This window comes from Seriola lalandi, unplaced genomic scaffold, assembly GCF_002814215.2.
Source record: "Seriola lalandi dorsalis isolate HSWRI2012SDOR001 ecotype SW California unplaced genomic scaffold, Sedor1 jcf7180002054981, whole genome shotgun sequence".
NCBI lineage: Eukaryota > Metazoa > Chordata > Actinopteri > Carangiformes > Carangidae > Seriola > Seriola lalandi.
In genome coordinates this window covers 1605142-1621491 of record NW_019525661.1, presented here as the reverse complement: position 1 = coordinate 1621491, position 16350 = coordinate 1605142, and positions in this window count along the sequence as shown.

The window sequence follows — 16350 nt, the reverse complement described above, 5'->3', positions numbered from 1 at the left end:
TGGTAAATCTTTTCTCTCGCATGGGAAGTCTGGTTCTGGCAGGTCTGAACGTACAACTTGGAAGAAAAACAATTCTGGTTGTACTTGTAGTTATTGGCAATGAAAAGGACATTGGAAAAATGAATGTCCTTCACTGAAAGGAGAAGCAAAGTTTGCAGGTAATGCGCAAGTAAAGCCTGCTGCTTTGGCTGCCCCTGTTTTTTCACCCCTGCTGATGCTCCACACAGAGGGTCATTCTAAGCTGGCAACTAAAATCTTGAGACAGTCGTGCACTACATACCTTTGTCTCAAAATCACTTCTTCCTTTCTCTTCAGATACAAACATTTGTGGCTTTATTTTGATGATGGGCACGGGTATGACTGCTATTCCAGTAACAGTACATAAAATGGAGTTGGTCTGTGGTTTGGTCACCGGAAAGGTTGAGGTTGGAGTGCATACAGCCTTGCCTGTGGACGAGGTTGATATGATTCTTGTGAACGACCTGGCAGGATGTAGAGTTCGCTGATGATTTACCACCTAACGTAGTCACTCAGGTTCCTGTCCTGTTGCCTTCAAAGGCAGATGTGTGTGAAGTTGTTGGGTCTACACCTGAGACAGAGTTATACTCAGATTGCGCAGTAACTTGTGCTACGGTTCGCAGAAATGATGAAGAAGCGCAGTAGGCCAAAGCCGTGAAAAAAAGTGGTAATCATACCTGTGTTTCTTAGTTCTATTTCTCGGAGTGAGTTGGTTCAGGAACAGAAATCTGTTCTGCTTGAGGACTAACATGTTGTCCATCGGGAGTTCACTGTGGACTGGCATGATACTCCCTGCAGCCAGAAACAGAAACAAAGGAAAAGTTAGATTGATGCACTGCTTGAGCATGATGGCTACACAGAGATAAATTCAGCCTTTTGTTGTTAAAGTGAGCTCCAATGAGCTATACATAGAAGAAACCAGTACTCTGGAATATAGTTTTGCAGGTCGTCAGGAGCATGCACCTGACGAAGGTCGACTGAGTAAAGTTTGAGTTGTGCTTGCATCTACCTTTCATTTGCTACACTGACATAAACCACTGCTTACCTCTAATTAGCTTTGACGGGACTGGTGTCTGATTCATTGGGTCCAGACTTGAAGACAGATGGGACGGAGTCTCATACAGACAGTATGATGTTCAGGAAACTGGAACTTTGAGCAGGTGTTGTCATCATTTCTCTTTGAAGACTCACAAGCTGTCCATCACATGTTCACTGTGGCCAGGCAAGATCCTCTTTGCAGCCAGAAAAAAAAGACAAAATTAAGAAGAAGAAGAAGAAGAAGAAGAAGAAGAAGAAGAAGAAGAAGAAGAAGAACTTGTTTTTGGCATGTAAATGGATTAGACACTAACCGTTTTCCTGGGTGTCACAAACACCAGCAAGTTGTTTCCTCTAAGTCCACAACCACTCATAGGAGTTTGAATGCAATGCCTGAAAGGTGGCAGGAGCAAAGGACTTGGGTATTGACACTTGTTATGAAGAGAAGCTCATTCATACAAGAGCAGTGTGTACAGATGACAATTTACCCTTATCTTGTTAAAAGATTTATTAGATGTGTTCAGTTTACTTACCTTAAAGGAGAATCTTATCAATACCACCAGCCTTCAACCTACTCTGAAATGTCACAAAAGCACAGAAACAAAACCTCAAATTTTCTTCACAGTTATATTAACTCAAATGCATGGATAAATAATAAGTTCAGCACACTCCCTGTTAGTAAATTAGATTTTAATTAGATTTTTTCAAATGAATGTGTGACCAAATTCTCTAAAAAGCTGCTTCTGGCAAAAAACATAAAGCCAAAACTCTGCATGTAATGTAAAATCCTAAAGTAAATCACTGTTTGCCATTTTCAGAATTATATGATCAGTCAGTTTTCCCTTCAAATTGTTGGACCTAACTGAAAGAACAGCCTTTAATAAAAAGTGACCAAGAAAAAAGCTGTTGACATGGCCTTCTTGCTCAAGTAATCATTGGCCATTTGTAATTCCACCAAAACGTATAAGAAGCCAGTTCACATTAATTTAACGGTAACCCGAAAGAGAAATGCTTTCAAAAACATTAAAGCTAAGTGAAAATATCACAGAATACTGTTCTGAATGTCAATGGTTAACAGTTAAGGTACAGTAACTGTTTCATACAGCAAGTGCTATGTAAGAGTTCACTCTTAAAAGCTCAGCTGGATAAGTCCACCTTTAACATGTCTCTCCACTCATGCTTTAACATAACCCATAAAACTGCTTATTAAAACACTAAACCTAAATAAAAACATCAAATAATACTGTTTTGAATTTCAATGGTTAACAGTTTAACTACAGTAAAGTGTGTACTGTTCCATGTAAACGACAATGTTAGACAACAGTCAACTCTCTCAACTCCCAAAATAAAGATAGCGAAGTTAACTTACCCCTAAATAACTAGGTTAGATAATGTTGGCTAATGTTAGTTTTTACAAAGCAAAACAAAACATTAGCTGCCTTCTGACCTAGCAAACATAAAGTAACATTGACGTAACGTTACAAACCCAAATAAAACCTTCAAGAAAGCCTTTACTCTCAGACTGGAACAAATTCTGTAAAAATGCTTACCTGAAGAAGAAATGTTATGTCCCCAGGAGTCAGGGTTAGGTTGGGGTTAAAACGTAACACTCTGAAGAGTGTTATGAGGGGCTCTGGCACAAGGTTATCATAGATGTTAAAAAACACTTTGGGATTTTCTTTATTAAAACCATTTATGAATGGTTAAAAGATATATCCCTAAATAAATAAAAACCAAAAATGTATAAAAAAATCAAAGATTAATAAAAGAATAAAAAGAATTTAAAATAGATAAATAAATAAATAAATAAAAATACAGGGAAAAGGAATAATAGCACAGGGGGGCAGCAGGAGTTTCAGTTATTATAAAATACTCCTGACTTTCATTAACTCTCCCAACTGTTGGATAAAGAGGGATAAAAATATGTTAAAATGACAATTTCTCCAATAAGAACAAATTTAATAGAATATGTGAAAGAAATCAATTAAGAAAATAGAATTATAAATAGAAAAAATAAGATAAATAAATATGAAACATAGAGATACCGCTATTAAAACATATAAGCACTAAAACAAGACAAGGTTAGTAATGATTAAAATATATAAAGGATAAAACATGCAATCTATGTAATATATATGGAAAAAAAATTATTTAAAAATTCACACTACAATAAGTAATATAAGTGCTTTAAAAAGAGTTTAAAAGTTCAGAAATATAGTTAGTAAAATAAGTTATCATGTTCATGGTATCTGTATGTAATAAATAAATAAGATTTAATATTTAACAGAAAAAGTTAAGAGCTACATATTCAATAAATATATTATTAAATTATAAGTTAAACATTAAATTGAAAAAATTGTCATAAAACATAAGTTCCCTAATTTGTTGTGTATTTTTTATTTAAAATAGTTTTTAATTTAAAGGGTTCCTATATTTTGAAAGGAAGTTAAAAAAATGCAGGCGGCTCTCATATTCCATTTCTTATTTCTTTCAATCTTTTAAAATAATCTTACTCCTCTCCATGTGAATAAAAAGTGCTACAAAGTTAGGGCATGCAATAAAATAAAACTTAAACGGTGCCAGCCGTTAGTTAAATATATAAATAATTGAAATTGATAAATCCTAATTAAATAAGTGCACACATAAAAAAAATATTTACAGGATAAATAAACATGAAGATTAAAAGTTAGTAAAAAACAGCAACCAGTGTTATATATACAAAGGTATCACAGGAGAGGAGTATATAAGATTCATAAAATTAAATGGGGGATGATTAAAAGGAATAAAATAAGCTCCATCGCACTGCATGAAGAATTTCCTCATAAAAGAACCTGTAGGGAGAGATTCATGGACAGTTCAGGAGGTTAGTAAAAAAGTTTTTACTAAAATATGCGTTAAAAAATGGGAATGGTTCCACTAATATTTTTCATTTAAGCCTGTGGGGTCTATTGTTTTTAATAAGTGGATCCATTTCCTCTCCGCTGCCCGTCGCTGTGCCGTGGTCCAATTCCTGTCGCTTTCCAGACCCAGGCTTTGTAAGTTGTCTGGGCCATGGAGTTTAAAATGTGCATATAAAACACTCGTGCCGTTCCCACTATTCATTTTATATATGTGTTGCTTTATTCTTATGTTTAACTCGTTACCCGTCTCCCCGATGTATAAAATATGGCAGGCCTTGCATCTGATTGCATATATAGCATTTCTTGTTTCAGGTTTCAAGGCCCGCCACAGTTTAATGCCTGTTTTTGCCTGTGGGTTAAAAATGTAGGGGAGACGGATAAAATCAATTTCCGATTCCCGAAGCGCTTCCTTATTGCAATTTACTTTGTTATTAAAAGCAGTGTGAGTTAAAATATCTTTCAAATTTTTATTACGTCGGTAAGCGGAGATCATACGGCACTCTTTCAGCCCTCCCTCGCCCCCTCAAAGTTGGTCTTTAGAGTTCTTAAAAACTTTGTGTTGCCATCAGAGTATGTTATGACCATAGGGACGAGGGACAGGCTGGACGGCTGTGTTATGATATTATCATTTTGGGTGAAGGTGCCGTTGACCTTCCGCCTTTATGCTCCTAAGGAAGCGCCTCGAGCAGCCCCTGAACCTCAGCGCACTGAAAAGGGTTCGGGTGGACTCCTCCACATGCTCCGGGAAGGTGCGGATTCTGTGGACGCGTATCAGCTGGGACTTTATCAGACCCCTGTTCGTGTGCTTAAGGTGGAAACTTGATTTATGGAGTAGTGCATGACGATCCGTGTCCTTAAAATATACCTTTGTTGCTAGTTTTTTGCTATGGTCGTCAGAGTCACAGAAGTGGTTGTAGGTTATGTTTGAGTTTAATTTTGGGATGATGTGTGTTAAGGGTGTGGAGAAATGAAAGAAATTCCATTTCCGACCTGTCCCAAAGACCAAATATATCGTCTAAATATCTGAAATACAGTAGAGGTGTTATGGAGGTTTTGAAAAAGGCTGTTGCTTCCTAGTTTGCTAAATAAATGTCGGCGTATGCTGGTGAATATTTTCTTCCCATGGCACAGCCGCACAGCTGGAGATAGTGTTTATTTTCAAACATGAAATCATTTCGGGTGAGTGTGAGTTCTAATAACTGTAATAATTCATTGTCGGGTCTGGATGTTTATTGAAAATATTCTGAATGGCAGCAAGGCCGAGTGGAGTTTCTATGTTAGTATATAGTGAATCTATGTGTATGGAAAAAAGGAGAGTGCGGCTGGGTACCTGCAGCTTTTTTATTTTATTAACAAATTCATATGTATCTTTAATATAACTAGGGTGGAGTTTTGAGAGTGGGTTGATGAAGTGGTCTATATATTCCGTTATTCTATATGATTCTGATCCGCAGTCACTGACAATAGGGCGGCCGACCGGAACAACAGCAGGGACCGTCCACGGCTGAGGAGGCTTATGGATCTTTGGGAGAAACACTACTCCACTTCCCTGCAGGTTCTGAGTAGCCAGGAAACTGGCTCACTGCCCACGGTTCACACCCATAGAAGATGCAGCTGTGGACTAGGTTTATACCCAGTCTTATGGTTATGTTTAGGTACTGGCAGGACTTTGTAAAGGTGACCCCCTGACCCCCTGACCCCCTCTCTGCACATAGAGTTTGATTTAATCCAACAATTGTTGTCTCTGAACTTAATAATCATCACAAGGTAATTGGCAGAATCTTCTAATGTATATAAACAGATATACAGATAATTTCTAGGAGACAAGGTTGGTTTTGTAAGGTTATCAAAACAATCTGTTTTGCTGTTCAGGTATAACAACATGTGGTCAAAGAAATATCAACACCGGTCAAACAGTCACAGCTGAGTTTTTCAGATGTTTCTAAGCTCCACAGAGAATCACAGCAACATCATATTACAGCAACAGTCATTGTGAACACAAACAAAAAACGAATCTCTCTTTCACATTCAAGCAGCTAAGCCTGCCTTTAAAACTGAGTTCACCTGAGTCTTTAAAGCACTGTTTCCATTCTAGGAATCACACAAAACACTGGCCTCTATTAGCCATCAAGATCCACTGCACTCAAAAATCCATTTTCTGTCACACACTGACATTACTAGTTCACCTTTTTGTTCCCGACAGTACAATACACTCACAATGCAGTCACTCCTTTGCAACAAAGCCCGGCTCTTACCTTTACTTAAGTACAACACTATGCATTAAAAGGTACTTCCTATAATGAGTCCAAATAGGGGCCATTATAAAACAGCACTCTTGATTGAACTCTCAATGGCTGAGCTGTGCTGGGTGTCTCTATTAAAACCTCTAAAGCCATTCATTTAAGAGCATTGAAACAGAGTGTGGAGAGGCCCGCGGAGGAAAACGCAGCTTTTTAGCTAATGAGCTCACTTGCATTACTTACAGGACACACAATTGGTCAAAGCACATTTCTCTTAATTTCTCATCTGGCTCTGCTCAAATTGAGTCTGTCTTTGTTCATATTTTCAATCACTCGGACCCTCTCCTCATCTGCTTTTCCCATCTCGTACCCTCTGACTGTTCCCCTCTCTCTCCCTCCACCTCTAATCACTCACTTACATTCTTTCTGAAATGAATGATTGAAAAGCCCTGCTTTACCTCATGCACGTGAAGAACCCCACACTCCACTCTGAAGTGTTAATAAAAGTGAACCATCACAGCACCATCTTAACTATTGTGGAGAAAACTCTGTTACAATGTTCTGTTCTCCTCTTTTATTGATGTGTTCATTTTGTTCATTTGCTAAACTCTGCAGTGCTCCATTAAAACCATCACACCACAACTGGAAATAAAAACCAAATCCTATGATGACTTTAATCAGAAAAATGATCTAAACACTCTGATAATTTCTGATGATTATAGATGAACTATAAATTAAAAACTACATATGTAACTTGTGAAAAGAGTGGAAGATCTTGGAAGCTGGAAATGTAAAGGTATTAGGCTCAAGACTGAAAAACTTAACCACTGTGTGTTGGAATGACATTAAATATGTGGGGAGATAAATAATTGGTCTGTTTGTCGTTAACCCAGGAGCTGTTTGAATGTGTTCTATCATAATAAAACATAAAAACCAGATACAATCATCTTGTATAAAGCTGGTGTATTCATCCTCTAGATGTAAAACATAACATAATGCAGCTTAAACACACATTCTGTAACTTCTGCCTCTAGGGGTCTTGAATTGCAAGACACATATGAATTGAATTGTTTCTCTGATAACTTATGAACCAGGTGTTCAGTAGGTTTTTACCAGCAGCTGAATTATCCACAAAGGTGTCCTCCTCTCCATTAGAAACACACCAGGGGATTAAAACCCGTAGAAACACCCAGAGAGCAGTTTACCTTTAAAAATCAAACTCTTCATTGGACAGGATGTCTCCAGCAGCTGGGAGCTGAGCTGTCTAACATTTCCTCAGCCTGTTTCCCTGAAGACTTCAGATCCAGACATCCAGTGACTGAAATCCTTCATCTGGTTGTTGAAAACCACCAAGGTGTAAAAAGTGTATGTGGCTTGAAACTAGATAAAAATCAATTTTGATCTTCTGTCAAACACACTGACACATGATCATAGAGGATATGATGTCATTGACAGGCGACCAAATGACACGTAGCTTCACCATGATTAAAATCACAGATTTCTCTGGTTTGAGAGTTTAGTTTAGGTTCAGTTGTTTTTAGACATTTTAATGCAGAAAAGTTAAATCATAACTTTAGACACATTCAATTTATTCTATTAAAGTATTTGACCACTAACACTATGTAATAATGTTTGAATGAGTGGGTCAGTATTGGGATTTCGCGCACATGTATGAGGATGCACATTTACAAGTAGGTAGATGACGCAGTACACATTTATCTAATGGTTTCATGCTATTCCAGTGGAAGTAACACTGTGCCAGCCAATACAGGGAAGAAGACAATGCAGAATTTAAAATATCTGGAGAAAAAAAGGCTTTGCTAATGTTGTCTGAGAAGTAACTGCAGTCAATACATTTGTCCTCATGCATTCACACAATGTGTTCTAGTATCAAGAATAACTTTGCATTTCATAAAGATGCCTTTAATTTGAGGGACATGTGGACTAATGCAAAGACAAAGAAGGAAATGGAGGGAAAAGAGAAAGAGAGTAACAATGGTTATGGTTGTGTGACCATTATTTTACCAGACAGTAACACATCAGTCATGTAGCCAGTAATGGCCCGAGGCGTCACAGGCCCGCCCAGTCAGATTTGATCAAAACACACCTTGTATAATGTGTGAATTTGTCTTTTGATCACTAAGCTGTGAGACGTTACTGGGGATGGGATGAATTGGTTCCTGCAGTTCTGACACACAGAGTCTTCCCTTCTTGGCAGCCTTCAGCCAGCAATGCACACTATCTGTAGGCCTGGTTAGTTTGGTAAGCATGATACAGCAATGTAGCCTGCAATGAAAATGTGGGGATAATGACGAGCTACAAGACACATCCAGGACAGTATCCTCAACAGACAGTATAGAATAATGAAGACATCAGCTGGGTTTCTCCCAAAGTATCATAGCTTCATTCAGACCCCATGTGAGGACGCTGATTTAACAGGAGAGTGAATTCACTGAGCGTCAGAAAGAAGCAAATGAGATCCAATTTCCATCCTGTGGAGGTTATGGATATATAGATATATAGATATATATCTATACATAGGGGGTCTGGAGGAGGGATCCAGGGGCCAGTGGAACAGGAAGGAAAGTAACCGGGAAAGGGAAAGAGCCTGGGACCCCAGGGTCAGAGCAGGACAGCATCAACTGATGCTCAGGGGCAAAACAGGGCAACTCGGGAGGAATGCCCGGAGGCCTTACGAACAGGCTGGGCAGTTCAGTGGGGCGACCGGGAGGTTGGGCAAAAGGACGGAACCGTTCTGGAGGCTGCCGGGTGACCAGGAGTTGACTGGGTTGGTGACTGGGGAACAGGAGCAGGAGGTGACTGAACCGCCCATTGGGGAACAGGAATGGGTGTCGGTCGGACCGCTGACAGGGAATCAGGAACAGAAATCGGCCAGACTGCCGGCAGGACACAAGGAGCAGGAGTTGGCCGGACCACCAACAGGGAAACAGGAGTCGGCCAGACCACTGACAGGAAACGAGGAGCAGGAGTCGGCTGGGCCACCGACTGGGAATCAGGAACAGGAGTCAGCTGGGCCACCGACAGGACAGCAGGCTAGATGTTGTCCAGAACCACCAACTTGGGAACAAGGGAGGAGTCGACCGGGACACCCGACGCTGAAACAGCCAATGCGACAGCCAGGATGGTTGACCCAAGAATTGAGTCAGGAGCCGATGAGACGTCAATTGGTACCCCCTATGCTGGAACAGCTGATGTGTCAGCCAGGGCGGTTGTCGAAGGCTCGTGGTCACGGGAGAGTTGAGCCTCGTGAGGCAATCTCAAAAAAGCCATGAAGTAGGCATAGGCTGCTGGGTCCATTTCTTGGTCAGTTCGTTCTGTCACGTCTAGAGGGGTAAAGTTGGACCCAAATGCAGCCAACACATGGGGATGACCGCAAAAATATCTATTGATGGAATACTTACAAAAACTGGTGAAAGGCCACAGCACAAGGAACCACAGGGGACAACAACAGCAGATACCTGAGGAGAGAATAACAGACAAACCGACACAAAGGGGAGCCCAGAGACTACATAGACACAAGGGAGGCAAGGGTGATTGAACAGAGGTGAAACACATTAGGGCAGGGCAGACAATCACCAAGGAGGGAAACAGGAAAAAGACAGGAAGTAAAAACATAGAGACACACAAGGAAACTACAAAATAAAACAGTGACAAAATGCAAACATAATTTCAAACATAAAATGTCCGCAATGGCAAACCATGACACTGTGTTGTTGATTTTACTCTGAAGGACTCGCGCTTCACGCTGCTGTTTGGCTTCATGTCATTCATTAATTTTCGCACTTATTTTCCTTTTGTTTTTGTTCACATTTCCTTTGTTATTTCTTTTGCTTCATGCTCCAACTAACTTTTCATTTGTCGCATGCACAATCAAAGTCAAGACCAACTGAACCAGAAGTACCTTGGAATATTTTTTGTAACTTTTTAATCATTATCACAAATTCATTTTGAAGACTTTTGAAGTGTGTTCAGGTCACCTGGACCACTGAACAGCTGAGAGAACTGGTGGAGCCGGCTGCCCGGTAACTACACGTTCTCTCCAGGGAAACCACTGTGTTGTGAAGAAGTTCCTGTCTTTCAACATCAACCACTGCAGGTTCCGAGCATGAAAATCTCCAATGGTGCAACTCATAGTAGGTGAGATTTTACTCTTCTGCTCATGAATGGGTTGATGTCGGAATAAAATAACATCTTAAACATCAGATTTCATTTGTAGACATCTCAGTATCAATTCATAGTGTAGCTGTATTAAACAGCCTTATCATATTTTCTCCTACATTTGCCAAGTTCATTAGTTTATATTATCAGCTATTTACACTCTTCTTTTGCTCCTCTTATCATCTCATTAGACATTTACATTTACCCTGTGTTAGCAGTTGTTGTCCTGTTGCGTTCCTTCGGAGTAAAAATTTGAGATCCATTGAATATAGAAGTCACGGCTTCTGATTGCATTTGTTATATTAATTAATTATTAATTATGAAATACTGTCCCTAGTGCCCTATTTATGAGGATTTTTAATTTTTAATGTGTGGTGTTCAACACTAACAAAAATGTTGAAGAAGCCTAATTATCAATACCTACAGTGCTTTTGAAGGAATATCTAACAATTCGTCTGTGTTTGTGGACTGAAGCGGAAGCAGAGCAGCAGTGCAGCAAAATCAAGTCTGCACACGTACTCACATGTTCTTTGAACTATTGCTTCTTTGAGCCTGTAGAGTCTCAGAGAGACAAGGGCCAGCAAATGAAGAGCGTTATTCAATCCACGGTCACACACATGAAGAGGAGCACAGGGAGGGTGGACAGTCATTGTTTGGCTGAGTGTGTGTTGGAGCCTGCTGACTGGAGGATGTCAGTGCTGCAGGGAGTCTGCTGTTTCATTGCCTGCAGGGCTGTCAGCTGTCACTCTTTCTTGTCTCTCCCTCTGTCTCTTTCACACACACATACAGCAACACGCGCGCACACACACACACACACACACACACACACACACACACACACACACACACAAACACACACATACCTCAAGGTCGAATGTCAAAGCACATCAGGAGGTTGTTGCAGACATGTGGACTAACTAACATCTCTGCTGTGCGCTGGGATGGCTGAATACACCAGGAGCTCATCAGACATCTGCCTGGTGTTTATTTATATAACTGTTTTAATTCCCAATTATTCAAGTAGAAAATTTAACAAGCTTGTTGCCCTACACTTTGAAACTGTATCCCTTCAGTTTTTACTTTAAAATGTGATAAGTGTATTCTTAATCATGTGATTTTAAGAGGATAATGAATTAATTAAATTAATGGATAATATTATGCAAACTACACTTTACCATGGTTTGTCTACAAACCCCCCAAACATGAGAAAAGTCCATCCTCTCTGTCCTTTGCTTGCTCCACCTTTCAGAAAAAGTGTGCTCACACAGGCCAACTGGAGATTTTCCCTTGATGTCGTCATGTAGGGGAATAACACCTCCCCCAGGTGGGTGACACTCCCGGAGCTAGGTGTGTGTTCCGCCCTCTGAGTCCGCCTTGCAGCCGCTATCGTTTATTCCCTCGCATCACCGGCTCTGGTAAAACTATATCGAAGGTATGAGCAAAGCAGGCTAGTTGTGCACTTTTAGTAGGATAGGCTACAATACACATTTTTTTGCATTTTGCACATGTAGTGCGCTATTTACTGCATTTACAAGCTTTTGACAACCCAATTTACACACAATTGAGTGCATTTGTTGTTATCATTTTTGCACTGCTTGCAGCTGTTGCCATAACTAAACATTTTACAAGATGTTGGTGTAACCTCTGTTTCCTTTGTTCACATCAAGTGCATCTATGCAACTTCCTGCAACAAGGGATGTTGCATGCCAGACTGATCCAATGGAGACGCATACTGTAGGCACACAGTTATCCTTGAGGACTCTTCAGCCTCACATCAGAAGGAAGCAGGTCTGTAGCCACTTGAAGTGCATCTACTTTTGATAAACCAGTCATAAACAGTAATTTACCTGTTGTAAGGTTTAAATACTTCCACTTATAATGTAATATTGCTCTGTGTTTATGTGTCACATTGCTAAAGTTTCTTTTATAGAAAATATAATTGGTTACAGGTGTCCAGGTTAGTGTGTCCTGCAAGGATTTCCAAATTTTCATGTGTAAGCACTATTGTTAAACCATAAAATCACTTGACCGCATGGGGGATCAGTTTTTTCTTCCAAAATGTTCATTCTAGCAATGGCCTGTCCATCCACATAGTAGCAGCTACTAAAAGTGCATAAGGCCAAAGCAGTATTCTGTATGATTGCACATATAGTCTGAGTAACATATGAAAGATGCTTGGTGTGCTTACAGTTACAGTGTAAAGCTGTGAGACTATATGGTACCTCATACTTTGACTGATTTAGAAATGCTGCACTTGATACCACTCAATTTAGAGCTTTTTTTAATGAAAAGAAATGTATTTTGTGTGCACTGTAGGAATTTCAAAGAAACTGGAGAAGATCAGCCAGATGAAAAACTGTGGCTGGGCCACAGAGATTGGCGGAGTGGATCCTCTTTTCCCCCAGTGTCAGCATCCACTGCGCCAGACAAGGGACAAGAATAAACGGCTTTCAGCAGCTTTGTTACTAATAAACAGAATAAAACTTCATCACATGACTCCTGTTATTATAGTTAGTGATCATAAATATTGTAAAAAGGTAACCACATCTGGTGATTCAGTAACTTTTAGTAACTGTCATTAATATTGTATTATAGTATTGTATTTTAAAATATATTGTTTTATTGTTTTTAGCATCTCCTGCCTTGTACAAGTTGGAGAAGTTGCTGATGAACAAAAGGATTCTGAAGGATGCCACTGTTGGGTCTCACCATTCAAGAGACCAAATGTTTCTTTACTCCACTGGACAAAGGAACTCACACTCCACAGTTCCTCACGTTTCACACCTGGGGACGACCCTTCCCTCCACGGACCCCACTGGCCAGCCAGTGTAGGTCAGCGTGTGACGTGACCCCCAAGGGTGTCACCAAACAAAACCAGATCTCTGGCCCTCTTCTCTCTCTCTTCCCTTCTTGGCTTGCTCTGGAGAGCAGCTCCAGCTCTCTCCTCTTGGTTCTTCAAAGGGCAACAAGGCCCCAGCCCAGGTCAGCTCTGCTACCTGAGAAACCAGCTCTTTCGCCAGCCTGCTACCAGCAGCCTGCAAACACTCTTCTCCTCAACAGCAGCGACCTGCTTCGGATTAACTGAGAGTGAACCAAATCCTCTTCAGAATCAGCAGCTACGACACAAGGCCAGCTGATTTTCCAAGCAACAGGAGTCGTAGCAGAGTTAGCATGGAACATCTAACTCTGTGAGGAGAACAAAGGAGATAACCGCAAAGCGACACAGCCAGACAGGACTTTACTCCACCAGGAAATCGGAAATGGGCTATTTTGCTTATTAGTTTAGGCTGGTGCCCCGTGAACTTTAATTCATTTTCAAGTTATTATTTAATATTAATATTTTTAATTTTAATATTTTTTTAATTTATGATAGCCAATAAAGTGATAAACAACCGAAATCCAACATATTTGGTGTCCAGCTCATGAGGTAGAGCTCAGACCCAACATCACGAGACTGAGCCCCCACCACCAGACTTCATCTGTGGAGGCTTTCCACAGCATCATCCTTCGTTTTGCCCCGAAGAATGTTGTCTTCCCATTTCTTGGAATGCTGTGCAGGTAAATGAAGCTGTGGTAACTTAGAACTTGTGAGAGTGTGTAGGCTAAGGTTTCTGTCAATATTAACATCTTTCATTTTCTCTTTACTGTACCTCCAGACTCTACCTGGCTGCCATGTCCTACAATGAAAATGATGACCGACCACAAGCCCAAACAAAAGAAAGTGAACCACTGTTCAAGGTCCAATTTCCAAAGGCCATGAAGGGAGAATGCAGAGCTAAACCAGTTAAGACTGAGCCGACATTCCGTAAGTGGTACATTATTTTATTTTTCAACCAAAAAATGTTTTGTACACATTGTATTAAGTATTGCACGTATAATGTTATGACAGTTCCACCAACAACAAAATACAGTAAAAAAAATGTCAGGAGGTAGTTAGAAACACAAAAAACAACAAAAAAATTAAAAATGTAAACAAAATCTTTTGTGTTTTATCAAACAGGGAATGTGGTGGACCTCATATTTGAAAAAGTCTTTGTTGACCTGGGACCATACACAGAATCTGTTTTGGCCATCCCCATCCCAGAGGACCTCACTGCACAGTTCGAGTGGCCTGAGAAGGAGGAGGTCTTAGTCAGCTATGTGTCGCGGTTTTATCATGGGGCAGTCTAAAACCCACGTACTGGCCTGTTGTGTCAGGAAACTTCGTGCGGATGCGTGGGACCACACAGGCTGGAATGACGACCCAGATTCTGCGACCAAGCCTCAGACCAGCTCTCAAAGTTCCTGTGGGCTAGGTACCTGTAATGACTAAAACAACTGGACAGGGCATTTAGTCTTGCAAACATCTATGGTGTGTCTCACAATTCTGTTTTTGTAATTTACTTTTTATTGGTTTTCTTGACATTTAAAATGCACACTTTTACGAGGCAGCTCAACAGCCTTAATTCACGCTCTCAAACAAAACACACAACAAAACAGAACAGAACCAGGGGAGGTTACATCCTTAAATTAACAAAAGTTATGTCTTTGTACAAAAGAATATCTGCTTCATTGATTGCCCTTGTTTGTTCTGCCCAAGGAAGAAAAATAAAAGCCCTTGGTATATTGAGGTCCTATACAAAATCAGGCCTTATTGTTGACACATAAGACAGCCAAGCAAACCAGTTCTCGTTAAAGGCGTCACTTTGAGTTCTTAGTGTGAATATGATTCTTTCCATATTATAGATATTATGCACCAAGTCAATCCATTAATTCACAGTTGGTGTATCCTTCTTAAGCCATTTTCTAGTCGAAGCCTTTTTAGCTGCGACCAACAACACTCCCGTCAGATACCTGTCTCTCTTTGTACCTTGAAAACCCTCCAGATCAATAAGATACGATATTTTGAAATCAAAACTAATTTTCAACCCGAAAACTACCTCTAGGATGCGGTGTATATTTCTCCAAAATGGGACCACAGAGGGACAGCTCCAGAAAATGTGGAAATGATCTGCCATAGTACCTCCACAGGATCTCCAGCAAACCATTCTACCAGAGTATTTACACTTTTGAGCTGGTGTACTGAAGAAACGAATCATACTTTTCCAGCTAAACATTCTCCAGGAGGGAGAGCTTGTTATTGCTGTTTGCAGATCCTGCCCCATTGCCCCTCTGTTATTATGAGATTGCCCTCTGCCTCCCATCTCATTTTTAATTCTAAGGTGTGTTCCCCCTTTAAATCTTGAAGTGCTGAATATAGCTTAGAGATAATTATTTGATAAAAGGTGTCATCATAAGCTTTTTGAAAAAATATCAAGTATTTTACTATCCATTGTGGTGTATTTAGTGAGGGGTCTTCAATTAATATGTTGATTGATCGTTCTATTTTTTTCCATCTTGACCCATAGCTAGGCTTGCACCATCCCATCAGTGTCCTCAATTGAGCTAGCCTATAGTAGTCTTTTAGACAAGGAAAGGCTAATCCTCCCTTGTCTTTCGATAGCTGTAAAGACTTTTACCCTTGGTTTTTTTCCCCGCCCAGATAAATCTAGATAAGGGTTTATCCCACTCCATAAAGTACTGTTCTGGTTTTTCAATGGGCACTGATTGGAACAGATATAAAAGTCTCGGTAAAATGTTCATTTTTATTGAATCTATATGTGAATTGATATCTAGATGGGGTATTGAATTCCATCTACGATATCCATTATAATCTCCTTTCTGAGAGATTTGTAATTTATTTCTTGTAATCTGGATAGGTCATTAGACAGATAGATTCCCAAATATTTCACATATCTCTCATCCCAGTGCATTTGGTATTTAGAGCGAAGGGTTATAATGCACACTAAGAACCTGTGTTTTTTGCTGATTCACTTTATAGCCTGAGTATGCCCCATAATCGTTCAACACTGACATCAATGAAGGCAGGGAATCTGTTGGGTTTGAGAGATACACAAGAATATCATCTGCAAAGAGGGCTAGTTTTTGTTCACCTTCCG